The sequence below is a fragment of the Xenopus tropicalis genome, chromosome 7 (assembly GCF_000004195.4).
Source record: "Xenopus tropicalis strain Nigerian chromosome 7, UCB_Xtro_10.0, whole genome shotgun sequence".
NCBI classification, from domain to species: domain Eukaryota; kingdom Metazoa; phylum Chordata; class Amphibia; order Anura; family Pipidae; genus Xenopus; species Xenopus tropicalis.
Genome location: NC_030683.2, coordinates 105,104,137 through 105,131,694, shown reverse-complemented (window position 1 = coordinate 105,131,694; position 27,558 = coordinate 105,104,137). Strand labels below are relative to the sequence as shown.

Here is a 27,558-nt window from a genome sequence, read left to right as displayed (position 1 = left end):
AACCTGGGGAAGGACGGGCTGAAGCCTTGGCTATCCTATGCCCAGCCAGAGTTTAAGGAGCCTGGGGAAGGACGGGCGAGCTGAAGTGCTAGCTATCCCATGCCCAGCCAGAGTTCCAAGAGCCTGTGGAAGGACGGGCTGAAGCCTTGGCTATCCCATGCCCAGCCAGAGTTCAAAGAGCCTGCGGAAGGACGGGCTGAAGCCGTGGCTATCCCATGCCCAGCCAGAGTTCCAAGAGCCTGGGGAAGGACGGGCTGAAGCCTTGGCTATCCCCTGACCAGCCAGAGTTCAAAGAGCCTGGGGAAGTACGGGCTGAAGCCTTGGCTATCCCATGCCCAGCCAGAGTTCCAAGAGCCTGGGGAAGGACGGGCGGGCTGATGCGCTGGCTATCCCATGCCCAACCAGAGTTCAAGGAGCCTGGGGAAGGACGGGCGGGCTGATGCGCTGGCTATCCCATGCCCAACCAGAGTTCAAGGAGCCTGGGGAAGGACGGGCTGAAGCCTTGGCTATCCATGCCCAGCCAGAGTTCAAAGAGCCTCGGGAAGGACGGGCTGAAGCCTTGGCTATCCCATGCCCAGCAAGAGTTCCAAGAGCCTGGGGAAGGACGGGCTGAAGCCTTGGCTATCCCATGCCCAGCCAGAGTTCCAAAGAGCCTGGGGAAGGACGGGCTGAAAGCCTTGGCTATCCCATGATCAGCCAGAGTTCCAAGAGCCTGGGGAAGGACGGGCTGAAGCCTTGGCTATACCATGATCAGCCAGAGTTCCAAGAGCCTGGGGAAGGACGGGCTGCAGTGCTGACTGTCTCATGCCCAGCCAGAGTTCCAAGAGCCTGGGGAAGGACGGGCTGCAGTGCTGACTGTCTCATGCCCAGCCAGAGTTCAGGAGCCTGGGGAAGGACGGGCTGATGCGCTGGCTATCCCATGCCCAGCCAGAGTTCAAGGAGCCTGGGGAAGGACGGGCTGATGCGCTGGCTATCCCATAACCAACAAGAGTTCAAGGAGCCTGGGGGGCGGGCTGATGCGCTGGCTATCCCATGCCCAACCAGAGTTCAAGGAGCCTGTGGGGGCGGGCTGATGCGCTGGCTATCCCATGCCCAACCAGAGTTCAAGGATCCTGGGGAAGGACAGGCTGATGCGCTGGCTATCCCATGCCCAACCAGAGTTCAAGGATCCTGGGGAAGGACGGGCTGATGCGCTGGCTATCCCATGCCCAACCAGAGTTCAAGGAGCCTGGGGAAGGACGGGCTGAAGCCTTGGCTATCCCATGCCCAGCCAGAGTTCCAAGAGCCTGGGGAAGGACGGGCTTGAAGCCTTGGCTATCCCATGCCCAGCCAGAGTTCCAAGAGCCTGGGGAAGGACGGGCTGAAACCTTGACTATCCCATGCCCAGCCAGAGTTCCAAGAGCCTGGGGAAGGACGGGCTGAAGCCTTGACTATCCCATGCCCAGCCAGAGTTCCAAGAGCCTGGGGAAGGACGGGCTGAAGCCTTGGCTATCCCATGCCGGCTATCCCATGCCCAGCCAGAGTTCCAGGAGCCTGTGGATCCCATGCCAGCAATCCCATGCCCAGCCAGAGTTCCAAGAGCCTGGGGAAGGACGGGCTGAAGGGCTGGCTATCCCATGCCCAGCCAGAGTTCCAAGAGCCTGGGGAAGGACGGGCTGAAGCCTTGGCTATCCCATGCCCAGCCAGAGTTCCAAGAGCCTGGGGAAGGACAGGCTGAAGCCTTGGCTATCCCATGCCCAGCCAGAGTTCCAGGAGCCTGGGGAAGGACGGGCGAGCTGAATGCTAGCTATCCCATGCCCAGCCAGAGTTCCAAGAGCCTGTGGAAGGACGAGCTGAAGCCTTGGCTATCCCATGCCCAGCCAGAGTTCCAAGAGCCTGTGGAAGGACGAGCTGAAGCCTTGGCTATCCCATGCCCAGCCAGAGTTCAAAGAGCCTGGGGAAGGACGGGCTGAAGCCTTGGCTATCCCCTGCCCAGCCAGAGTTCCAAGAACCTGGGGAAGGACGGGCTGAAGCCTTGGCTATCCCATGCCCAGCCAGAGTTCAAAGAGCCTGGGGAAGGACGGGCTGAAGCCTTGGCTATCCCATGCCCAGCCAGAGTTCAAAGAGCCTAGGGAAGGACGGGCTGAAGCCTTGGCTATCCCATGCCCAGCCAGAGTTCAAGGAGCCTGGGGAAGGACGGGCTGAAGCCTTGGCTATCCCATGCCCAGCCAGAGTTCAAAGAGCCTGGGGAAGGACGGGCTGAAGCCTTGGCTATCCCATGCCCAGCCAGAGTTCAAAGAGCCTGGGGAAGGACGGGCTGAAGCCTTGGCTATCCCATGCCCAGCCAGAGTTCAAAGAGCCTGGGGAAGGACGGGCTGAAGCCTTGGCTATCCCATGCCCAGCCAGAGTTCAAGGAGCCTGTGGAAGGACGGGCTGAAGCCTTGGCTATCCCATGCCCAGCCAGAGTTCAAAGAGCCTGGGAAGGACGGGCTGATGCGCTGGCTATCCTATGCCCAGCCAGAATTCATGGAGCTTGCGGAAGGACGGGCTGCAGTGCTAGCTGTCTCATGCCCAGCCAGAGTTCCAGGAGCCTGGGGAAGGACAGGCTGAGCCTGGGGAAGGACGGGCTGAAGTGCTGGCTATCCCATGCCCAGCCAGAGTTCAAGGAGCCTGGTGAAGGACGGGCGGGCTGAAGTGCTGGCTATCCCATGCCCAGCCAGAGTTCAAGGAGCCTGGGGAAGGACGGGCTGATGCGCTGGCTATCCCATGCCCAGCCAGAGTTCCAAGAGCCTGGGGAAGGACGGGCTGAAGCGCTGGCTATCCCATGCCCAGCAAGAGTTCCAAGAGCCTGGGGAAAGATGGGCTGATGCGCTGGCTATCCCATGCCCAGCCAGAGTTCATGCCCAGCCAGAGTTCAAGGAGCCTGGGGAAGGACGGGCTGAAGCCTTGGCTATCCCATGCCCAGCCAGAGTTCCAAGAGCCTGGGGAAGGACGGGCTGAAGCCTTGGCTATCCCATGCCCAGCCAGAGTTCCAAGAGCCTGTGGAAGGACGGGCTGTAGCCTTGGCTATCCCATGCCCAGCCAGAGTTTCCAAGAGCCTGGGGAAGGACGGGCTGAAGCCTTGGCTATCCCATGCCCAGCCAGAGTTCAAAAGAGCCTAGGAAAGGACGGGCCTGAAGCCTTGGCTATCCCATGCCCAGCCAGAGTTCAAGGAGCCTGGGGAGGGAACGCGCTGAAGCCTTGGCTATCCCATGCCCAGCCAGAGTTCAAGGAGCCTGGGAGGGACGGGCTGAAGCCTTGGCTATCCCATGCCCAGCCAGAGTTCAAGGAGCCTGGGGAAGGACGGGCTGAAGCCTTGGCTATCCCATGCCCAGCCAGAGTTCAAAGAGCCTGGGGAAGGACGGGCTGAAGCCTTGGCTATCCCATGCCCAGCCAGAGTTCAAGGAGCCTGGGGAAGGACGGGCTGAAGCCTTGGCTATCCCATGCCCAGCCAGAGTTCAAAGAGCCTGGGGAAGGACGGGCTGATGAGCTGGCTATCCTATGCCCCGTCAGAGTTCATGGAGCTTGCGGAAGGACGGGCTGCAATCCTAGCTGTCTCATGCCCAGCCAGAGTTCCAGGAGCCTGGGGAAGGACATGCTGAGCCTGGGAAGGACGGGCTGAAGTGCTGGCTATCCCATCCCCAGCCAGAGTTCAAGGAGCCTGGTGAAGGACGGGCGGGCTGAAGTGCTGGCTATCCCATACCCAGCCAGAGTTCAAGGAGCCTGGGGAAGGACGGGCTGATGCGCTGGCTATCCCATGCCCAGCCAGAGTTCCAAGAGCCTGTGGAAGGACGGGCTGAAGCGCTGGCTATCCCATGCCCAGCCAGAGTTCCAAGAGCCTGGGGAAAGACGGGCTGATGCGCTGGCTATCCCATGCCCAGCCAGAGTTCATGCCCAGCCAGAGTTCAAGGAGCCTGGGGAAGGACGGGCTGAAGCCTTGGCTATCCCATGCCCAGCCAGAGTTCCAAGAGCCTGTGGAAGGACGGGCTGAAGCCTTGGCTATCCCATGCCCAGCCAGAGTTCAAAGAGCCTGGGGAAGGACGGGCTGAAGCCTTGGCTATCCCATGCCCAGCCAGAGTTCAAAGAGCCTGGGGAAGGACGGGCTGAAGCCTTGGCTATCCCATGCCCAGCCAGAGTTCAAAGAGCCTGGGAAGGACGGGCTGAAGCCTTGGCTATCCCATGCCCAGCCAGAGTTCAAGAAGCCTGGGGAAGGACGGGCTGAAGCCTTGGCTATCCCATGCCCAGCCAGAGTTCAAGGAGCCTGGGGAAGGACGGGCTGAAGCCTTGGCTATCCCATGCCCAGTCCAGAGTTCAAAGAGCCTGGGGAAGGACGGGCTGATGCGCTGGCTATCCTATGCCCAGCCAGAGTTCATGGAGCTTGCGGAAGGACGGGCTAGCAGTGCTAGCTGTCTCATGCCCAGCCAGAGTTCAAGGAGCCTGGGGAAGGACAGGCTGAGCCTGGGGAAGGACCGGGCTAAAGTGCTGGCTATCCCATGCCCAGCCAGAGTTCCAAGGAGCCTGGTGAAGGACGGGCGGGCCTGAAATGCTGGCTATCCATGCCCAGCCAGAGTTCAAGGAGCCTGGGGGAAGGACGGGCTGATTGCGCTGGCTTATCCCATTGCCCAGCCCAGAGTTCCCAAGAGCCTGGGGAAGGACGGGCTGAAGCGCTGGCTATCCCATGCCCAGCCAGAGTTCCAAGAGCATGGGGAAAGATGGGCTGATGCGCTGACTATCCCATGCCCAGCCAGAGTTCATGCCCAGCCAGAGTTCAAGGAGCCTGGGGAAGGACGGGCTGAAGCCTTGGCTATCCATGCCCAGCCAGAGTTCCAAGAGCCTGGGGAAGGACGGGCTAAAGCCTTGGCTATCCCATGCCCAGCCAGAGTTCCAAGAGCCTGGGGAAGGACGGGCTAAAGCCTTGGCTATCCCATGCCCAGCCAGAGTTCCAAGAGCCTGGGGAAGGACGGGCTGAAGCCTGGCTATCCCATGCCCAGCCAGAGTTCAAGGAGCCTGGGGAAGGACGGGCTGAAGCCTTGGCTATCCCATGCCCAGCCAGAGTTCAAGGAGCCTGGGGAAGGACGGGCTGAAGCCTTGGCTATCCCATGCCCAGCCAGAGTTCAAGGAGCCTGGGGAAGGACGGGCTGAAGCCTTGGCTATCCCATGCCCAGCCAGAGTTTAAGGAGCCTGGGGAAGGACGGGCCTGAAGCTTGGCTATCCCATGCCCAGCCAGAAGTTCAAAGAGCCTGGGGAAGGACGGGCTGAAGCCTTGGCTATCCCATGCCCAGCCAGAGTTCCAAGAGCCTGGGGAAAGGACGGGCCTTGAAGCCTTGGCTATCCCATGCCCAGCCAGAGTTCCAAGAGCCTGGGAAGGACGGGCTGAAGCCTTGGCTATCCCATGCCAAGCCAGAGTTCCAAGAGCCTGGGGAAGGACGGGCTGCAGTGCTGACTGTCTCATGCCCAGCCAGAGTTCAAGGAGCCTGGGGAAGGACGGGCGGGCTGATGCGCTGGCTATCCCATGCCCGAGTTCCAAGAGCCTGGGGAAGGACGGGCTGAAGCCTTGGCTATCCCATGCCCAGCCAGAGTTCCAAGAGCCTGGGGAAGGACGGGCTGCAGTGCTGACTGTCTCATGCCCAGCCAGAGTTCCAAGAGCCTGGGGAAGGACGGGCTGCAGTGCTGACTGTCTCATGCCCAGCCAGAGTTCCAAGAGCCTGGGGAAGGACGGGCTACAGTGCTGACTGTCTCATGCCCAGCCAGAGTTCAAGGAGCCTGGGGAAGGACGGGCGGGCTGATGCGCTGGCTATCCCATGCCCAACCAGAGTTCAAGGAGCCTGGGGGGGCGGGGTGATGCGCTGGCTAACCCATGCCCAACCAGAGTTCAAGGAGCCTGGGGAAGGACGGGCGGGCTGATGCGCTGGCTATCCCATGCCCAACCAGAGTTCAAGGAGCCTGCGGAAGGACGGGCGGGCTGAAGCGCTGGCTATCCCATGCCCAACCAGAGTTCAAGGAGCCTGGGGAAGGACGGGCGGGCTGATGCGCTGGCTATCCCATGCCCAACCAGAGTTCAAGGAGTCTGGGAAGGACGGGCGGGCTGATGCGCTGGCTATCCCATGCCCAACCAGAGTTCAAGGAGTCTGGGGAAGGACGGGCGGGCCTGATGCGCTGGCTATCCCATGCCCAACCAGAGTTCAAGGAGCCTGGGGAAGGACGGGCGGGCTGATGCGCTGGCTATCACATGCCCAACCAGAGTTCAAGGAGCCTGGGGAAGGACGGGCGGGCTGATGCGCTGGCTATCCCATGCCCAACCAGAGTTCAAGGAGCCTGGGGAAGGACGGGCGGGCTGATGCGCTGGCTATCCCATGCCCCAACCAGAGTTCAAGGAGCCTGGGGAAGGACGGGCGGGGTGATGCGCTGGCTATCCCATGCCCAACCAGAGTTCAAGGAGCCTGGGGAAGGACGGGCGGGCTGATGCGCTGGCTATCCCATGCCCAGCCAGAGTTCCAAGAGCCTGGGGAAGGACGGGCGGGCTGATGCGCTGGCTATCCCATGCCCAGCCAGAGTTCCAAGAGCCTGGGGAAGGACGGGATGAAGCCTTGGCTATCCCATGTGCCCAGCCAGAGTTCCAGAAGCCTGGGGATCCCATGCCGGGTATCCCATGCCCAGCCCAGAGTTCCAAGAGCCTGGGGAAGGACGGGCTGAAGCCTTGGCTATCCATGCCGGCTATCCCATGCCCAGCCAGAGTTCCAGGAGCCTGGGGATCCCATGCCGGCTATCCCATGCCCAGCCAGAGTTCCAAGAGCCTGTGGAAGGACGGGCTGAAGGGCTGGCTATCCATGCCCCAGCCAGAGTTCCAAGAGCCTGCGGAAGGATGGGCTGAAGCCTTGGCTATCCCATGCCCAGCCAGAGTTCCAAGAGCCTGGGGAAGGACGGGCTGAAGCCTTGGCTATCCCATGCCCAGCCAGAGTTCAAGGAGCCTGGGGAAGGACGGGCTAAAGCCTTGGCTATCCCATGCCCAGCCAGAGTTCAAAGAACCTGGGGAAGGACGGGCTGAAGCCTTGGCTATCCATGCCCAGCCAGAGTTCAAGGAGCCTGGGGAAGGACGGGCTGAAGCCTTGGCTATCCCATGCCCAGCCAGAGTTCAAAGAGCCTGGGGAAGGACGGGCTGATGCGCTGGCTATCCTATGCCCAGCCAGAGTTCATGGAGGTTGCGGAAGGACGGGCTGCAGTGCTAGCTGTCTCATGCCCAGCCAGAGTTCCAGGAGCCTGGGGAAGGACAGGCTGAGCCTGGGGAAGGACGGGCTGAAGTGCTGGCTATCCCATGCCCAGCCAGAGTTCAAGGAGCCTGGTGAAGGACGGGCGGGCTGAAGTGCTGGCTATCCCATGCCCAACCAGAGTTCAAGGAGCCTGGGGAAGGACGGGCTGATGCGCTGGCTATCCCATGCCCAGCCAGAGTTCCAAGAGCCTGGGGAAGGACGGGCTGAAGCGCTGGCTATCCCATGCCCAGCCAGAGTTCCAAGAGCCTGGGGAAAGACGGGCTGATGCGCTGGCTATCCCATGCCCAGCCAGAGTTCATGCCCAGCCAGAGTTCAAGGAGCCTGGGGAAGGACGGGCTGAAGCCTTGGCTATCCCATGCCCAGCCAGAGTTCCAAGAGCCGGGGAAGGACGGGCTGAAGCCTTGGCTATCCCATGCTCAGCCAGAGTTCCAAGAGCCTGTGGAAGGACGGGCTGTAGCCTTGGCTATCCCATGCCCAGCCAGAGTTCAAAGAGCCTGGGGAAGGACGGGCTGAAGCCTTGGCTATCCATGCCCAGCCAGAGTTCAAAGAGCCTGGGGAAGGACGGGCTGAAGCCTTGGCTATCCCATGCCCAGCCAGAGTTCAAGGAGCCTGGGGAGGGACGGGCTGAAGCCTTGGCTATCCCATGCCGAGCCAGAGTTCAAGGAGCCTGGGGAAGGACGGGCTGAAGCCTTGGCTATCCCATGCACAGCCAGAGTTCAAAGAGCCTGGGGAAGGACGGGCTGAAGCCTTGGCTATCCCATGCCCAGCCAGAGTTCAAGGAGCCTGGGGAAGGACGGGCTGAAGCCTTGGCTATCCCATGCCCAGCCAGAGTTCAAGGAGCCTGGGGAAGGACGGGCTGAAGCCTTGGCTATCCCATGCCCAGCCAGAGTTCAAAGAGCCTGGGGAAGGACGGGCTGAAGCCTTGGCTATCCCATGCCCAGCCAGAGTTCAAGGAGCCTGGGGAAGGACGGGCTGAAGCCTTGGCTATCCCATGCCCAGCCAGAGTTCAAGGAGCCTGGGGAAGGACGGGCTGAAGCCTTGGCTATCCCATGCCCAGCCAGAGTTCAAAGAGCCTGGGGAAGGACGGGCTGATGCGCTGGCTATCCTATGCCCAGCCAGAGTTCATGGAGCTTGCGGAAGGACGGGCTGCAGTGCTAGCTGTCTCATGCCCAGCCAGAGTTCAAGGAGCCTGGGGAAGGACAGGCTGAGCCTGGGGAAGGACGGGCTAAAGTGCTGGCTATCCCATGCCCAGCCAGAGTTCAAGGAGCCTGGTGAAGGACGGGCGGGCTGAAATGCTGGCTATCCCATGCCCAGCCAGAGTTCAAGGAGCCTGGGGAAGGACGGGCTGATGCGCTGGCTATCCCATGCCCAGCCAGAGTTCCAAGAGCCTGGGGAAGGACGGGCTGAAGCGCTGGCTATCCCATGCCCAGCCAGAGTTCCAAGAGCATGGGGAAAGATGGGCTGATGCGCTGGCTATCCCATGCCCAGCCAGAGTTCATGCCCAGCCAGAGTTCAAGGAGCCTGGGGAAGGACGGGCTGAAGCCTTGGCTATCCCATGCCCAGCCAGAGTTCCAAGAGCCTGGGGAAGGACGGGCTAAAGCCTTGGCTATCCCATGCCCAGGAAGAGTTCCAAGAGCCTGGGGAAGGACGGGCTGAAGCCTTGGCTATCCCATGCCCAGCCAGAGTTCAAGGAGCCTGGGGAAGGACGGGCTTAAGCCTTGGCTATCCCATGCCCAGCCAGAGTTCAAGGAGCCTGGGGAAGGACAGGCTGAAGCCTTGGCTATCCCATGCCCAGCAAGAGTTCAAAGAGCCTGGGGAAGGACGGGCTGAAGCCTTGGCTATCCCATGCCCAGCCAGAGTTCAAGGAGCCTGGGGAAGGACGGGCTGAAGCCTTGGCTATCCCATGCCCAGCCAGAGTTCAAAGAGCCTGGGGAAGGACGGGCTGAAGAGCTGGCTATCCCATGCCCAGCCAGAGTTCCAAGAGCCTGGGGAAAGACGGGCTGATGCGCTGGCTATCCCATGCCCAGCCAGAGTTCATGCCCAGCCAGAGTTCAAGGAGCCTGGGGAAGGACGGGCTGAAGCCTTGGCTATCCCATGCCCAGCCAGAGTTCCAAGAGCCGGGGAAGGACGGGCTGAAGCCTTGGCTATCCCATGCTCAGCCAGAGTTCCAAGAGCCTGTGGAAGGACGGGCTGTAGCCTTGGCTATCCCATGCTCAGCCAGAGTTCAAAGAGCCTGTGGAAGGACGGGCTGAAGCCTTGGCTATCCCATGCCCAGCCAGAGTTCAAAGAGCCTGGGGAAGGACGGGCTGAAGCCTTGGCTATCCCATGCCCAGCCAGAGTTCAAGGAGCCTGGGGAGGGACGGGCTGAAGCCTTGGCTATCCCATGCCGAGCCAGAGTTCAAGGAGCCTGGGGAAGGACGGGCTGAAGCCTTGGCTATCCCATGCACAGCCAGAGTTCAAAGAGCCTGGGGAAGGACGGGCTGAAGCCTTGGCTATCCCATGCCCAGCCAGAGTTCAAGGAGCCTGGGGAAGGACGGGCTGAAGCCTTGGCTATCCCATGCCCAGCCAGAGTTCAAGGAGCCTGGGGAAGGACGGGCTGAAGCCTTGGCTATCCCATGCCCAGCCAGAGTTCCAAGAGCCTGGGGAAGGACGTGCTGAAGCTTTGGCTATCCCATGCCCAGCCAGAGTTCCAAGAGCCTTGGGAAGGACGGGCTGAAGCCTTGGCTATCCCATGCCCAGCCAGAGTTCAAACAGCCTGGGGAAGGACGGGCTGAAGCCTTGGCTATCCCATGCCCAGCCAGAGTACCAAGAGCCTGGGGAAGGACGGGCTGAAGCCTTGGCTATCCCATGCCCAGCCAGAGTTAAAGGAGCCTGGGGAAGGACGGGCTGATGCGCTGGCTATCCCATGCCCAGCCAGAGTTCAAGGAGCCCTGGGAAGGAAGGGCTGATGCATTGGCTATCCCATGCCCAGCCAGAGTTCCAAGAGCCTGGGGAAGGACGGGCTGAAGCCTTGGCTATCCCATGCCCAGCCAGAGTTCCAGGAGCCAGTGGAAGGACGGGCTGCAGTGCTGGCTATCCCATGCCCAGCCAGAGTTCAAGGTGCCTGTGGAAGGACGGGCTGAGCCTGGGGAAGGATGGGCTGAAGCGCTGGCTATCCCATGCCTAGCTAGAGTTCCAAGAACCTGGGGAAGGACGGGCTGAAGCCTTGGCTTTCCCATGCCCAGCCAGAGTTCAAGGAGCCTGGGGAAGGACGGGCGGGCTGAAGTGCTGGCTGTCCCATGCCCAGCTAGAGTTCCAAGAACCTGGGGAAGGACGGGCTGATGCCTTGGCTATCCTATGCCCAGCCAGACTTCAAGGTTCAAGGAGCCTGTGGAAGGACGGGCTGAGCCTGGGGAAGGTTGGGCTGAAGCGCTGGCTATCCCATGCCCAGCTAGAGTTCAAAGAACCTTGGGAAGGACGGGCTGAAGCCTTGGCTATCCCATGCCCAGCCAGAGTTCAAGGAGCCTAGGGAAGGACGGGCGGGCTGAAGTGCTGGCTATCCCATGCCCAGCGAGAGTTCCAAGAACCTGGGGAAGGACGGGCTGAAGCCTTGGCTATCCTATGCCCAGCCAGAGTTTAAGGAGCCTGGGGAAGGACGGGCGAGCTGAAGTGCTAGCTATCCCATGCCCAGCCAGAGTTCCAAGAGCCTGTGGAAGGACGGGCTGAAGCCTTGGCTATCCCATGCCCAGCCAGAGTTCAAAGAGCCTGCGGAAGGACGGGCTGAAGCCGTGGCTATCCCATGCCCAGCCAGAGTTCCAAGAGCCTGGGGAAGGACGGGCTGAAGCCTTGGCTATCCCCTGACCAGCCAGAGTTCAAAGAGCCTGGGGAAGTACGGGCTGAAGCCTTGGCTATCCCATGCCCAGCCAGAGTTCCAAGAGCCTGGGGAAGGACGGGCGGGCTGATGCGCTGGCTATCCCATGCCCAACCAGAGTTCAAGGAGCCTGGGGAAGGACGGGCGGGCTGATGCGCTGGCTATCCCATGCCCAACCAGAGTTCAAGGAGCCTGGGGAAGGACGGGCTGAAGCCTTGGCTATCCCATGCCCAGCCAGAGTTCAAAGAGCCTCGGGAAGGACGGGCTGAAGCCTTGGCTATCCCATGCCCAGCAAGAGTTCCAAGAGCCTGGGGAAGGACGGGCTGAAGCCTTGGCTATCCCATGCCCAGCCAGAGTTCCAAGAGCCTGGGGAAGGACGGGCTGAAGCCTTGGCTATCCCATGATCAGCCAGAGTTCCAAGAGCCTGGGGAAGGACGGGCTGAAGCCTTGGCTATACCATGATCAGCCAGAGTTCCAAGAGCCTGGGGAAGGACGGGCTGCAGTGCTGACTGTCTCATGCCCAGCCAGAGTTCCAAGAGCCTGGGGAAGGACGGGCTGCAGTGCTGACTGTCTCATGCCCAGCCAGAGTTCAAGGAGCCTGGGGAAGGACGGGCTGATGCGCTGGCTATCCCATGCCCAGCCAGAGTTCAAGGAGCCTGGGGAAGGACGGGCTGATGCGCTGGCTATCCCATAACCAACAAGAGTTCAAGGAGCCTGGGGGGGCGGGCTGATGCGCTGGCTATCCCATGCCCAACCAGAGTTCAAGGAGCCTGTGGGGGCGGGCTGATGCGCTGGCTATCCCATGCCCAACCAGAGTTCAAGGATCCTGGGGAAGGACAGGCTGATGCGCTGGCTATCCCATGCCCAACCAGAGTTCAAGGATCCTGGGGAAGGACGGGCTGATGCGCTGGCTATCCCATGCCCAACCAGAGTTCAAGGAGCCTGGGGAAGGACGGGCTGAAGCCTTGGCTATCCCATGCCCAGCCAGAGTTCCAAGAGCCTGGGGAAGGACGGGCTGAAGCCTTGGCTATCCCATGCCCAGCCAGAGTTCCAAGAGCCTGGGGAAGGACGGGCTGAAACCTTGACTATCCCATGCCCAGCCAGAGTTCCAAGAGCCTGGGGAAGGACGGGCTGAAGCCTTGACTATCCCATGCCCAGCCAGAGTTCCAAGAGCCTGGGGAAGGACGGGCTGAAGCCTTGGCTATCCCATGCCGGCTATCCCATGCCCAGCCAGAGTTCCAGGAGCCTGTGGATCCCATGCCAGCAATCCCATGCCCAGCCAGAGTTCCAAGAGCCTGGGGAAGGACGGGCTGAAGGGCTGGCTATCCCATGCCCAGCCAGAGTTCCAAGAGCCTGGGGAAGGACGGGCTGAAGCCTTGGCTATCCCATGCCCAGCCAGAGTTCCAAGAGCCTGGGGAAGGACAGGCTGAAGCCTTGGCTATCCCATGCCCAGCCAGAGTTCCAGGAGCCTGGGGAAGGACGGGCGAGCTGAATGCTAGCTATCCCATGCCCAGCCAGAGTTCCAAGAGCCTGTGGAAGGACGAGCTGAAGCCTTGGCTATCCCATGCCCAGCCAGAGTTCCAAGAGCCTGTGGAAGGACGAGCTGAAGCCTTGGCTATCCCATGCCCAGCCAGAGTTCAAAGAGCCTGGGGAAGGACGGGCTGAAGCCTTGGCTATCCCCTGCCCAGCCAGAGTTCCAAGAACCTGGGGAAGGACGGGCTGAAGCCTTGGCTATCCCATGCCCAGCCAGAGTTCAAAGAGCCTGGGGAAGGACGGGCTGAAGCCTTGGCTATCCCATGCCCAGCCAGAGTTCAAAGAGCCTAGGGAAGGACGGGCTGAAGCCTTGGCTATCCCATGCCCAGCCAGAGTTCAAGGAGCCTGGGGAAGGACGGGCTGAAGCCTTGGCTATCCCATGCCCAGCCAGAGTTCAAAGAGCCTGGGGAAGGACGGGCTGAAGCCTTGGCTATCCCATGCCCAGCCAGAGTTCAAAGAGCCTGGGGAAGGACGGGCTGAAGCCTTGGCTATCCCATGCCCAGCCAGAGTTCAAAGAGCCTGGGGAAGGACGGGCTGAAGCCTTGGCTATCCCATGCCCAGCCAGAGTTCAAGGAGCCTGTGGAAGGACGGGCTGAAGCCTTGGCTATCCCATGCCCAGCCAGAGTTCAAAGAGCCTGGGGAAGGACGGGCTGATGCGCTGGCTATCCTATGCCCAGCCAGAATTCATGGAGCTTGCGGAAGGACGGGCTGCAGTGCTAGCTGTCTCATGCCCAGCCAGAGTTCCAGGAGCCTGGGGAAGGACAGGCTGAGCCTGGGGAAGGACGGGCTGAAGTGCTGGCTATCCCATGCCCAGCCAGAGTTCAAGGAGCCTGGTGAAGGACGGGCGGGCTGAAGTGCTGGCTATCCCATGCCCAGCCAGAGTTCAAGGAGCCTGGGGAAGGACGGGCTGATGCGCTGGCTATCCCATGCCCAGCCAGAGTTCCAAGAGCCTGGGGAAGGACGGGCTGAAGCGCTGGCTATCCCATGCCCAGCAAGAGTTCCAAGAGCCTGGGGAAAGATGGGCTGATGCGCTGGCTATCCCATGCCCAGCCAGAGTTCATGCCCAGCCAGAGTTCAAGGAGCCTGGGGAAGGACGGGCTGAAGCCTTGGCTATCCCATGCCCAGCCAGAGTTCCAAGAGCCTGGGGAAGGACGGGCTGAAGCCTTGGCTATCCCATGCCCAGCCAGAGTTCCAAGAGCCTGTGGAAGGACGGGCTGTAGCCTTGGCTATCCCATGCCCAGCCAGAGTTCCAAGAGCCTGGGGAAGGACGGGCTGAAGCCTTGGCTATCCCATGCCCAGCCAGAGTTCAAAGAGCCTAGGAAAGGACGGGCTGAAGCCTTGGCTATCCCATGCCCAGCCAGAGTTCAAGGAGCCTGGGGAGGGACGCGCTGAAGCCTTGGCTATCCCATGCCCAGCCAGAGTTCAAGGAGCCTGGGAGGGACGGGCTGAAGCCTTGGCTATCCCATGCCCAGCCAGAGTTCAAGGAGCCTGGGGAAGGACGGGCTGAAGCCTTGGCTATCCCATGCCCAGCCAGAGTTCAAAGAGCCTGGGGAAGGACGGGCTGAAGCCTTGGCTATCCCATGCCCAGCCAGAGTTCAAGGAGCCTGGGGAAGGACGGGCTGAAGCCTTGGCTATCCCATGCCCAGCCAGAGTTCAAAGAGCCTGGGGAAGGACGGGCTGATGAGCTGGCTATCCTATGCCCCGTCAGAGTTCATGGAGCTTGCGGAAGGACGGGCTGCAATCCTAGCTGTCTCATGCCCAGCCAGAGTTCCAGGAGCCTGGGGAAGGACATGCTGAGCCTGGGGAAGGACGGGCTGAAGTGCTGGCTATCCCATCCCCAGCCAGAGTTCAAGGAGCCTGGTGAAGGACGGGCGGGCTGAAGTGCTGGCTATCCCATACCCAGCCAGAGTTCAAGGAGCCTGGGGAAGGACGGGCTGATGCGCTGGCTATCCCATGCCCAGCCAGAGTTCCAAGAGCCTGTGGAAGGACGGGCTGAAGCGCTGGCTATCCCATGCCCAGCCAGAGTTCCAAGAGCCTGGGGAAAGACGGGCTGATGCGCTGGCTATCCCATGCCCAGCCAGAGTTCATGCCCAGCCAGAGTTCAAGGAGCCTGGGGAAGGACGGGCTGAAGCCTTGGCTATCCCATGCCCAGCCAGAGTTCCAAGAGCCTGTGGAAGGACGGGCTGAAGCCTTGGCTATCCCATGCCCAGCCAGAGTTCAAAGAGCCTGGGGAAGGACGGGCTGAAGCCTTGGCTATCCCATGCCCAGCCAGAGTTCAAAGAGCCTGGGGAAGGACGGGCTGAAGCCTTGGCTATCCCATGCCCAGCCAGAGTTCAAAGAGCCTGGGGAAGGACGGGCTGAAGCCTTGGCTATCCCATGCCCAGCCAGAGTTCAAGAAGCCTGGGGAAGGACGGGCTGAAGCCTTGGCTATCCCATGCCCAGCCAGAGTTCAAGGAGCCTGGGGAAGGACGGGCTGAAGCCTTGGCTATCCCATGCCCAGCCAGAGTTCAAAGAGCCTGGGGAAGGACGGGCTGATGCGCTGGCTATCCTATGCCCAGCCAGAGTTCATGGAGCTTGCGGAAGGACGGGCTGCAGTGCTAGCTGTCTCATGCCCAGCCAGAGTTCAAGGAGCCTGGGGAAGGACAGGCTGAGCCTGGGGAAGGACGGGCTAAAGTGCTGGCTATCCCATGCCCAGCCAGAGTTCAAGGAGCCTGGTGAAGGACGGGCGGGCTGAAATGCTGGCTATCCCATGCCCAGCCAGAGTTCAAGGAGCCTGGGGAAGGACGGGCTGATGCGCTGGCTATCCCATGCCCAGCCAGAGTTCCAAGAGCCTGGGGAAGGACGGGCTGAAGCGCTGGCTATCCCATGCCCAGCCAGAGTTCCAAGAGCATGGGGAAAGATGGGCTGATGCGCTGGCTATCCCATGCCCAGCCAGAGTTCATGCCCAGCCAGAGTTCAAGGAGCCTGGGGAAGGACGGGCTGAAGCCTTGGCTATCCCATGCCCAGCCAGAGTTCCAAGAGCCTGGGGAAGGACGGGCTAAAGCCTTGGCTATCCCATGCCCAGCCAGAGTTCCAAGAGCCTGGGGAAGGACGGGCTAAAGCCTTGGCTATCCCATGCCCAGCCAGAGTTCCAAGAGCCTGGGGAAGGACGGGCTGAAGCCTTGGCTATCCCATGCCCAGCCAGAGTTCAAGGAGCCTGGGGAAGGACGGGCTGAAGCCTTGGCTATCCCATGCCCAGCCAGAGTTCAAGGAGCCTGGGGAAGGACGGGCTGAAGCCTTGGCTATCCCATGCCCAGCCAGAGTTCAAGGAGCCTGGGGAAGGACGGGCTGAAGCCTTGGCTATCCCATGCCCAGCCAGAGTTCAAGGAGCCTGGGGAAGGACGGGCTGAAGCCTTGGCTATCCCATGCCCAGCCAGAGTTCAAAGAGCCTGGGGAAGGACGGGCTGAAGCCTTGGCTATCCCATGCCCAGCCAGAGTTCCAAGAGCCTGGGGAAGGACGGGCTGAAGCCTTGGCTATCCCATGCCCAGCCAGAGTTCCAAGAGCCTGGGAAGGACGGGCTGAAGCCTTGGCTATCCCATGCCAAGCCAGAGTTCCAAGAGCCTGGGGAAGGACGGGCTGCAGTGCTGACTGTCTCATGCCCAGCCAGAGTTCAAGGAGCCTGGGGAAGGACGGGCGGGCTGATGCGCTGGCTATCCCATGCCCGAGTTCCAAGAGCCTGGGGAAGGACGGGCTGAAGCCTTGGCTATCCCATGCCCAGCCAGAGTTCCAAGAGCCTGGGGAAGGACGGGCTGCAGTGCTGACTGTCTCATGCCCAGCCAGAGTTCCAAGAGCCTGGGGAAGGACGGGCTGCAGTGCTGACTGTCTCATGCCCAGCCAGAGTTCCAAGAGCCTGGGGAAGGACGGGCTACAGTGCTGACTGTCTCATGCCCAGCCAGAGTTCAAGGAGCCTGGGGAAGGACGGGCGGGCTGATGCGCTGGCTATCCCATGCCCAACCAGAGTTCAAGGAGCCTGGGGGGGCGGGGTGATGCGCTGGCTAACCCATGCCCAACCAGAGTTCAAGGAGCCTGGGGAAGGACGGGCGGGCTGATGCGCTGGCTATCCCATGCCCAACCAGAGTTCAAGGAGCCTGCGGAAGGACGGGCGGGCTGAAGCGCTGGCTATCCCATGCCCAACCAGAGTTCAAGGAGCCTGGGGAAGGACGGGCGGGCTGATGCGCTGGCTATCCCATGCCCAACCAGAGTTCAAGGAGTCTGGGAAGGACGGGCGGGCTGATGCGCTGGCTATCCCATGCCCAACCAGAGTTCAAGGAGTCTGGGGAAGGACGGGCGGGCTGATGCGCTGGCTATCCCATGCCCAACCAGAGTTCAAGGAGCCTGGGGAAGGACGGGCGGGCTGATGCGCTGGCTATCACATGCCCAACCAGAGTTCAAGGAGCCTGGGGAAGGACGGGCGGGCTGATGCGCTGGCTATCCCATGCCCAACCAGAGTTCAAGGAGCCTGGGGAAGGACGGGCGGGCTGATGCGCTGGCTATCCCATGCCCAACCAGAGTTCAAGGAGCCTGGGGAAGGACGGGCGGGGTGATGCGCTGGCTATCCCATGCCCAACCAGAGTTCAAGGAGCCTGGGGAAGGACGGGCGGGCTGATGCGCTGGCTATCCCATGCCCAGCCAGAGTTCCAAGAGCCTGGGGAAGGACGGGCGGGCTGATGCGCTGGCTATCCCATGCCCAGCCAGAGTTCCAAGAGCCTGGGGAAGGACGGGATGAAGCCTTGGCTATCCCATGTGCCCAGCCAGAGTTCCAGAAGCCTGGGGATCCCATGCCGGGTATCCCATGCCCAGCCAGAGTTCCAAGAGCCTGGGGAAGGACGGGCTGAAGCCTTGGCTATCCCATGCCGGCTATCCCATGCCCAGCCAGAGTTCCAGGAGCCTGGGGATCCCATGCCGGCTATCCCATGCCCAGCCAGAGTTCCAAGAGCCTGTGGAAGGACGGGCTGAAGGGCTGGCTATCCCATGCCCAGCCAGAGTTCCAAGAGCCTGCGGAAGGATGGGCTGAAGCCTTGGCTATCCCATGCCCAGCCAGAGTTCCAAGAGCCTGGGGAAGGACGGGCTGAAGCCTTGGCTATCCCATGCCCAGCCAGAGTTCAAGGAGCCTGGGGAAGGACGGGCTAAAGCCTTGGCTATCCCATGCCCAGCCAGAGTTCAAAGAACCTGGGGAAGGACGGGCTGAAGCCTTGGCTATCCCATGCCCAGCCAGAGTTCAAGGAGCCTGGGGAAGGACGGGCTGAAGCCTTGGCTATCCCATGCCCAGCCAGAGTTCAAAGAGCCTGGGGAAGGACGGGCTGATGCGCTGGCTATCCTATGCCCAGCCAGAGTTCATGGAGGTTGCGGAAGGACGGGCTGCAGTGCTAGCTGTCTCATGCCCAGCCAGAGTTCCAGGAGCCTGGGGAAGGACAGGCTGAGCCTGGGGAAGGACGGGCTGAAGTGCTGGCTATCCCATGCCCAGCCAGAGTTCAAGGAGCCTGGTGAAGGACGGGCGGGCTGAAGTGCTGGCTATCCCATGCCCAACCAGAGTTCAAGGAGCCTGGGGAAGGACGGGCTGATGCGCTGGCTATCCCATGCCCAGCCAGAGTTCCAAGAGCCTGGGGAAGGACGGGCTGAAGCGCTGGCTATCCCATGCCCAGCCAGAGTTCCAAGAGCCTGGGGAAAGACGGGCTGATGCGCTGGCTATCCCATGCCCAGCCAGAGTTCATGCCCAGCCAGAGTTCAAGGAGCCTGGGGAAGGACGGGCTGAAGCCTTGGCTATCCCATGCCCAGCCAGAGTTCCAAGAGCCGGGGAAGGACGGGCTGAAGCCTTGGCTATCCCATGCTCAGCCAGAGTTCCAAGAGCCTGTGGAAGGACGGGCTGTAGCCTTGGCTATCCCATGCCCAGCCAGAGTTCAAAGAGCCTGGGGAAGGACGGGCTGAAGCCTTGGCTATCCCATGCCCAGCCAGAGTTCAAAGAGCCTGGGGAAGGACGGGCTGAAGCCTTGGCTATCCCATGCCCAGCCAGAGTTCAAGGAGCCTGGGGAGGGACGGGCTGAAGCCTTGGCTATCCCATGCCGAGCCAGAGTTCAAGGAGCCTGGGGAAGGACGGGCTGAAGCCTTGGCTATCCCATGCACAGCCAGAGTTCAAAGAGCCTGGGGAAGGACGGGCTGAAGCCTTGGCTATCCCATGCCCAGCCAGAGTTCAAGGAGCCTGGGGAAGGACGGGCTGAAGCCTTGGCTATCCCATGCCCAGCCAGAGTTCAAGGAGCCTGGGGAAGGACGGGCTGAAGCCTTGGCTATCCCATGCCCAGCCAGAGTTCAAAGAGCCTGGGGAAGGACGGGCTGAAGCCTTGGCTATCCCATGCCCAGCCAGAGTTCAAGGAGCCTGGGGAAGGACGGGCTGAAGCCTTGGCTATCCCATGCCCAGCCAGAGTTCAAGGAGCCTGGGGAAGGACGGGCTGAAGCCTTGGCTATCCCATGCCCAGCCAGAGTTCAAAGAGCCTGGGGAAGGACGGGCTGATGCGCTGGCTATCCTATGCCCAGCCAGAGTTCATGGAGCTTGCGGAAGGACGGGCTGCAGTGCTAGCTGTCTCATGCCCAGCCAGAGTTCAAGGAGCCTGGGGAAGGACAGGCTGAGCCTGGGGAAGGACGGGCTAAAGTGCTGGCTATCCCATGCCCAGCCAGAGTTCAAGGAGCCTGGTGAAGGACGGGCGGGCTGAAATGCTGGCTATCCCATGCCCAGCCAGAGTTCAAGGAGCCTGGGGAAGGACGGGCTGATGCGCTGGCTATCCCATGCCCAGCCAGAGTTCCAAGAGCCTGGGGAAGGACGGGCTGAAGCGCTGGCTATCCCATGCCCAGCCAGAGTTCCAAGAGCATGGGGAAAGATGGGCTGATGCGCTGGCTATCCCATGCCCAGCCAGAGTTCATGCCCAGCCAGAGTTCAAGGAGCCTGGGGAAGGACGGGCTGAAGCCTTGGCTATCCCATGCCCAGCCAGAGTTCCAAGAGCCTGGGGAAGGACGGGCTAAAGCCTTGGCTATCCCATGCCCAGGAAGAGTTCCAAGAGCCTGGGGAAGGACGGGCTGAAGCCTTGGCTATCCCATGCCCAGCCAGAGTTCAAGGAGCCTGGGGAAGGACGGGCTTAAGCCTTGGCTATCCCATGCCCAGCCAGAGTTCAAGGAGCCTGGGGAAGGACAGGCTGAAGCCTTGGCTATCCCATGCCCAGCAAGAGTTCAAAGAGCCTGGGGAAGGACGGGCTGAAGCCTTGGCTATCCCATGCCCAGCCAGAGTTCAAGGAGCCTGGGGAAGGACGGGCTGAAGCCTTGGCTATCCCATGCCCAGCCAGAGTTCAAAGAGCCTGGGGAAGGACGGGCTGAAGAGCTGGCTATCCCATGCCCAGCCAGAGTTCCAAGAGCCTGGGGAAAGACGGGCTGATGCGCTGGCTATCCCATGCCCAGCCAGAGTTCATGCCCAGCCAGAGTTCAAGGAGCCTGGGGAAGGACGGGCTGAAGCCTTGGCTATCCCATGCCCAGCCAGAGTTCCAAGAGCCGGGGAAGGACGGGCTGAAGCCTTGGCTATCCCATGCTCAGCCAGAGTTCCAAGAGCCTGTGGAAGGACGGGCTGTAGCCTTGGCTATCCCATGCTCAGCCAGAGTTCAAAGAGCCTGTGGAAGGACGGGCTGAAGCCTTGGCTATCCCATGCCCAGCCAGAGTTCAAAGAGCCTGGGGAAGGACGGGCTGAAGCCTTGGCTATCCCATGCCCAGCCAGAGTTCAAGGAGCCTGGGGAGGGACGGGCTGAAGCCTTGGCTATCCCATGCCGAGCCAGAGTTCAAGGAGCCTGGGGAAGGACGGGCTGAAGCCTTGGCTATCCCATGCACAGCCAGAGTTCAAAGAGCCTGGGGAAGGACGGGCTGAAGCCTTGGCTATCCCATGCCCAGCCAGAGTTCAAGGAGCCTGGGGAAGGACGGGCTGAAGCCTTGGCTATCCCATGCCCAGCCAGAGTTCAAGGAGCCTGGGGAAGGACGGGCTGAAGCCTTGGCTATCCCATGCCCAGCCAGAGTTCAAAGAGCCTGGGGAAGGACGGGCTGAAGCCTTGGCTATCCCATGCCCAGCCAGAGTTCAAGGAGCCTGGGGAAGGACGGGCTGAAGCCTTGGCTATCCCATGCCCAGCCAGAGTTCAAGGAGCCTGGGGAAGGACGGGCTGAAGCCTTGGCTATCCCATGCCCAGCCAGAGTTCAAAGAGCCTGGGGAAGGACGGGCTGATGCGCTGGCTATCCTATACCCAGCCAGAGTTCATGGAGCTTGCGGAAGGACGGGCTGCAGTGCTAGCTGTCTCATGCCCAGCCAGAGTTCAAGGAGCCTGCGGAAGGACAGGCTGAGCCTGGGGAAGGACGGGCTGAAGTGCTGGCTATCCCATGCCCAGCCAGCGTTCAAGGAGCCTGGTGAAGGACGGGCGGGCTGAAATGCTGGCTATCCCATGCCCAGCCAGAGTTCAAGGAGCCTGGTGAAGGACGGGCGGGCTGAAATGCTGGCTATCCCATGCCCAGCCAGAGTTCAAGGAGCCTGGGGAAGGACGGGCTGATGCGCTGGCTATCCCATGCCCAGCCAGAGTTCCAAGAGCCTTGGGAAGGACGGGCTGAAGCGCTGGCTATCCCATGCCCAGCCAGAGTTCCAAGAGCCTGGGGAAAGATGGGCTGATGCGCTGGCTATCCCATGCCCAGCCAGAGTTCATGCCCAGCCAGAGTTCAAGGAGCCTTGGGAAGGACGGGCTGAAGCCTTGGCTATCCCATGCCCAGCCAGAGTTCCAAGAGCCTGGGGAAGGACGGGCTAAAGCCTTGGCTATCCCATGCCCAGCCAGAGTTCCAAGAGCCTGGGGAACCACGGGCTGAAGCCTTGGCTATCCCATGCCCAGCCAGAGTTCAAAGAGCCTGGGGAAGGACGGGCTGAAGCCTTGGCTATCCCATGCCCAGCCAGAGTTCAATGAGTCTGGGGAAGGACGGGCTGATGAGCTGGCTATCCCATGCCCAGCCAGAGTTCAAGGAGCCTGGGGAAGGACGGGCTGAAGCCTTGGCTATCCCATGCCCAGCCAGAGTTCAAAGAGCCTGGGGAAGGACGGGCTGAAGCGCTGGCTATCCCATGCCCAGCCAGAGTTCCTAGAGCCTGGGGAAAGACTGGCTGATGCGCTGGCTCTCCCATGCCCAGCCAGACTTCCAGGAGCCTGTGGAAGGACTTGCTGATGCGCTGGCTGTCTCCTGCATGCCAGGGCCAACTTGCATGCCCCGGCTGCCTGACCACTGTGCTTCCCCAAGCGTGTCGGCCTACTTCAGAAGTCCCAATGAGATCGGATTTGCCGCACCCCTATTGACTGCAGTTCCACAAGCTGAGCAGGGAGAAAAAGGGGCTCTCTCATGCTGCGTCTCAAAAGCATGTCCTGGCAGAGGAGCCATGAGAGGTTTACACTTAGGGGCACATTTACTAATTTACAATTTGGATATTGTCGCGACTTTTTCGTAGCCGTTACGACTTGCGCGAATTGTCGCGACTTTTTCGTAGCCATCGCTCCGAGTACGAAAGTTTTGGATTCATTCATACTTCATTATCGTGACTTTCCTTGGGCCAGGTTGGAGCTGCAGAGTGCCATTGAGCCCTATGGGAGACTTTCCTTGGGCCAGGTTGGAGCTGCAGAGTGCCATTGAGCCCTATGGGAGACTTTCCTTGGGCCGGGTTGGAGCTGCAGAGTGCCATTGAGTCCTATGGGAGACTTTCCTTGGGCCAGGTTGGAGCTGCAGAGTGCCATTGAGCCCTATGGGAGACTTTCCTTGGGCCGGGTTGGAGCTGCAGAGTGCCATTGAGCCCTATGGGAGACTTTCCTTGGGCCGGGTTGGAGCTGCAGAGTGCCATTGAGTCCTATGGGAGACTTTCCTTGGGCCAGGTTGGAGCTGCAGAGTGCCATTGAGCCCTATGGGAGACTTTCCTTGGGCCGGGTTGGAGCTGCAGAGTGCCATTGAGTCCTATGGGAGACTTTCCTTGGGCCGGGTTGGAGCTGCAGAGTGCCATTGAGCCCTATGGGAGACTTTCCTTGGGCCGGGTTGGAGCTGCAGAGTGCCATTGAGCCCTATGGGAGACTTTCCTTGGGCCGGGTTGGAGCTGCAGAGTGCCATTGAGTCCTATGGGAGACTTTCCTTGGGCCAGGTTGGAGCTGCAGAGTGCCATTGAGCCCTATGGGAGACTTTCCTTGGGCCAGGTTGGAGCTGCAGAGTGCCATTGAGTCCTATGGGAGACTTTCCTTGGGCCGGGTTGGAGCTGCAGAGTGCCATTGAGTCCTATGGGAGGCTTAAGTCTGAAAATTTTGTCGCGACAATTTACGAAAAAGTCGTAACGGCGACTAAAAAATCGCAGAATATACGAAAAAGTCGCAAAATGTTCGTTTTCCAATCAGAATTTTTCCCAATCGGATTCGAATTCACGTCTTAGTAAATCAGCCCCTTAGTGCCCAGCCAGAGTTCCAGGAGTTTGGGGTTTAAATGATTTTTATGGCAGACATCTAAATTACAGAAAGATCCCTTATCTGGAGAAGCCCAGGTCCCAAGCAACCTTGATGGATAACAGGTTCCATACTTGTATATAGATAATTTGTATATAGATAATTGATTCTACCTGATACTGAATAATCACTGTGATCTCCAAGTCAGAACAAAGTAATTGACCCCTACCACCCCCTGTTAAAAGACCTGCATCAGGTTACCTGCAGAATACCCACAAGACGGTCAGGTTTTAGGTGGAAAATCCTTGACCATGCTGTTGGCTCGCAGGTATGCTGTCTGTGTACCAGCGGCGGGACTAGCATCATTGGCCCCCCCACCCAAGCTTGGCCATCCACCTCCCACAGCCACAGTGCCGTGGCTACCGCTGAGGAGCAGGGGTTGGAGGGGTTGTAATGTGCTATGGTGAACAGAGCACCGCAGCATGGATAAGCAGCAGTGAGGCAGATTCAGAAGGGTAGTCGAAGAGGTAAATGCCCAGCAACCCCCCTCTTTAATGCACCCTTAGCACATGCTTCTTGTGCCTATCCCTAGCTCTGGCCCTGCTGGGTACCCAGGTAAAGTGCAGGTTAGAATTGGCTCCTCACTTCCTCTCAAGAAAACAGACTTATTAGTAACCTTTAGTAACATACCGATAGTTTTAATTGGGAGTTTTAGATCGTTTTGGTCTTACCGCCAAATATCTGTGCATGTATGTTGACCTTGGGGCCAAATACTGAAACATAACTTACTCCATAAATAATTATGGATGAAAAAGAAGTGAACTTTCCAAAAAATAATAATAATCAACAAAACATATTAAGTATATCATACATGACAATAGAGCAAGTTGAGCATACTTCTTCTTGGTCTTCATTATTTTTGTTGTTGTCGCCTTTTTTAACTAAAACAAAATTATATATATCTTGTATTAGCAGCCCTGAAATTCAGCATAAACCACCTGTTCCGTTGTCCATCTGTTCCTGAGGCAATGCTTTGTACACCCTGCTTGCTAAAGAAATTATTCCCTGTAATGACCTAGGTCTCCAAAATAAAATGAAAAAAAAGTTCTACTCATAACAAATATATATAACAATGAGAAATATTTCCCATTATATGAAGTCATGCTCACCTTGAGTCCCCAATGCCCCAGCTCATCGACATCTTGAATATATGCATGAGAATGACCTCCATAACAGCCGCCCTTGTGTATAATAACAGAGAAGAGCTCATAGGCATATACGGAGTCTTCCAGATTATGCTAAATGGGGACAATTAAGAGAACTGTCAGAGAGAGTGAAGAGGCAATCCACAGATCTGGGTAGGCAGGCTGAATAGATAGATAGGGCCTAATGAATGGTACAACAGAGAAAAAAAGTAACCCCCAAACCCTGATCGAAATGTTGGCCTGATTTCTTTTTAATGGTGCTGATTAAAAGTTACGTTTTTTCTTAGTAAAAATACCTGGCGTGCATCTGTATTTTGTGTACTACTGGCTTGGATAGCACCCAGGTTTAGCGATTAGGTTGTTTTTTTGTTTGGTGTGTTTGAACCTTCAGACATATATATATATGTCTATTAAAAGGGCAAAGATTGCTTACTATTCCGCTGCTTACAGTGTCGGACTGGGGTGCCAAGGGCCCCTAGCACCCAGGGCCAGGCAACTAATCAACCCCAGTTATGGGAACACTATATTAACCATCCAAACACCAACCACCCACTCACCTGAAATCCCCAACCCTTTTGTGACCTGCATATCATGCCTTTCCGTCTCTGAGCCCTCTCTGCCATGGGGCCCATAACTGCAGTACCCCCCTGATTGCAGGCATGCCTGGAGGTACTTAAGTGGTTCATAAACATTGGCCTGTGTCGGGTCAGTATCTCCTTGCAGAATACCTGCAAAGGATAGATAAGGTATTCCTGCTGGCACCCAAGGGTTAAGCCAATTGTTCTGCTGAAAGGAGACTGCTATCAGTGAGATCTGAGGCATACAGCCTGCCTAGCTGTTTGTTGTTGAGGTACCTACATAAAATAAACACATACGCTAAATTAAAACAATTGATTGATGTGTTCGAAAAAATGGATGCTGTAACAATTAATTACACACAATCAGCACATGGATAGATCACCTTCAAGGTTAAGTTTCTTTGTAGGAAGAATATCTGACTGTTACTTTAAAGTGTCCCATGGGCCTTTTAATGATCTGGTCACTTGAGAATTTTTATATGGAGGTAACACTTATTAATATGACAAGTGGAGATAGGCGGATTGTGCTGTTTTCTGCCAGACAGCAATTATGGTTAAAATACCACACCAATGAATAATATTGAGCCGGCACAACAAGTATGGTGCAAGCGGGGCTTAGCCCCTGCGTGTTTACTCAAGAAAGCAACGTTTCGGGGGCGTACCCCTTCGTCAGGCATACGCCCCCGAAACGTTGCTTTCTTGAATAAACACGCAGGGGCTGAGCCCCGCTTGCACCATACTTGTTGTGCCGGCTCAATATTTTTCATTGGACTTTGCTGGGAGTGCCGACTCTCTGGGCTGTGCACCAAGTACAAAGCTTTGGAGGAGGTAAGGGTGTGCTGGTGGAACTTTTATTCTCTTCAAAATACCACACCAGCCATATGCCATTAGCCCTAGCGGTTTGCAGGTCCCTTTTAAGGAATATTAAATGAAATATAGTTGATGACAAGGCAGCCAGAGCCAAGTGCATCTTGGCTACCATGTTTAATTTTAGTTGCTGTTTCAACAATAGTTTGGGAAACCTGGGCAATAAAACAAAGAGATGTGTATCATGCACAAACAGACCTTTAAGGCAGGAAGTTCAAATCCCTGGAATACCACATCTACCCCACACCAAACAACCTCAAAGATAAAAACACTCAAACCTGCTCACAAAAGGGCCGGATGATGAGGCGGGTGGGAAAGGTGTATCGAGAAGTTTCCTTATAACGCTCACACTTGACTACAAAGTCAAAGTTAAACCTCAGCAGAGATAGTGTGAGAAAGGGTGGCAGTTTCCCCAACTTGGCAGACTAAGGTAAACAAAACAAAAAAAAAACACACTTGGCACAGCTCCCACATCTGTACCAATTATCTCCATCAAAGTGTTCCTCTTCCAAATACATGCTACACAGAGAATTCGCCAGACTGCCCACGCCCTTCACTGCCACCGTCAAGTCAAGGAAATCCTCCTGCACAAGGGTGTAAAATGCTAAGTTTGCATAATATGCATTCTATAATTCTACCGCTACAGTTGTTCATAGTCTCCCGGCTTCTATTGTCGGCTCCCCTCACCACTTGCTCTCTAGACCCCATGCCTTCTTCTCTGCTTAAACACTGTGCTGCTGAAATTATTCTGGCTCTTACTCCCATCTTCAACTCTTCTCTGTTCTCTGGAAGTTTCCCCTCTTCATTTAAAAAGGCCTGTGTGAAGCCTATCCTTAAAAAGGCCACGCTGGACCCGTCCTGTCTCTCTAACTACCGTCCTGTCTCGCTTCTACCTCTTGCCTCCAAAACCTTAGAGCGTATCGTCTTCTCCCGTATTACTAACTTTCTTAATGCACATAATTTATTGGACCCGCTGCAATCTGGCTTTCGGCCTGCGCACTCTACTGAGACGGCGTTGTGCAGAGTTACGAATGATCTTCAGGTTGCCAAAGCCAATGGTCACTTTTCTATACTAATCCTCCTAGATCTATCGGCTGCATTTGATACGGTTGACCACTCCCTCCTGATGCAAATTCTGCATTCCATTGGTCTCCGTAGTTAGGCTGCATCCTGGATCTATTCCTACCTCTTTAACCGTTCATCCTATGCTAACAAAACCTCATCTCCAGTTCCTCTTAAAGGAACAGTAACACCAAAAAATCAAAGTGTATAAAAGGAACTACAGTATAATGTACTGTTACCCTGCATTGCTACAACTGGTGTGTTTGCTTTAGAAACATAACTATAGTTTAGTAAATGAAGCTGCTGTGTAGCCACGGGGGCAGCCATTTAAAAGAGAAAAGGCACAGGTTACATAGCAGATAACAGATAAGATCTGTACGATACAATGGTGTTTTATCAGTTATCTGCTATGTAACCTGTGCCTTTTCTCCTTTTTCCAGCTTGAATGGCTGCCCCCATGGCTACACAGCAGCTTTTTATATAAACTATAGAAGTGTTTCTAAAGCAAATGTGCAAATTTTACCAGTGCAGGGCAACAGTGCATTGTATTATGATTACTTAAAAACATTTTTATTTTTTGGTGTTACTGTTCCTTTAATGTGGGGGTACCCCAAGGCTCTGTACTTGGGCCATTGTTGTTCTCCCTTTACACGCTGTCTTTGGGAGATCTT

The 27,558-nt window shown here is 58.2% G+C and overlaps 1 protein-coding gene across 4 annotated transcripts in view; it reads right to left on the bottom strand.

Moving 5' to 3' along the window:
* LOC116412254 (ubiquitin carboxyl-terminal hydrolase 40-like) overlaps positions 1–26,623 on the bottom strand; it is a 62,685-nt gene extending 36,062 nt beyond the window's left edge. For 3 of the 4 annotated variants that reach the window (XR_004223619.1, XM_031906050.1, XM_031906052.1), the window contains exons 1-2: positions 26,104–26,623; positions 24,345–24,473 (exon numbers count right to left, since the gene is read on the bottom strand). The gene's annotated coding sequence lies outside the window, so the exon portion shown is untranslated. Of the gene's footprint in view, positions 1–24,344; positions 25,053–26,103 lie in introns of those variants that run through there. The other variant, XM_031906051.1, reaches the window with a different exon arrangement.
* Between the last annotated feature and the right edge of the window lie 935 nt (positions 26,624–27,558).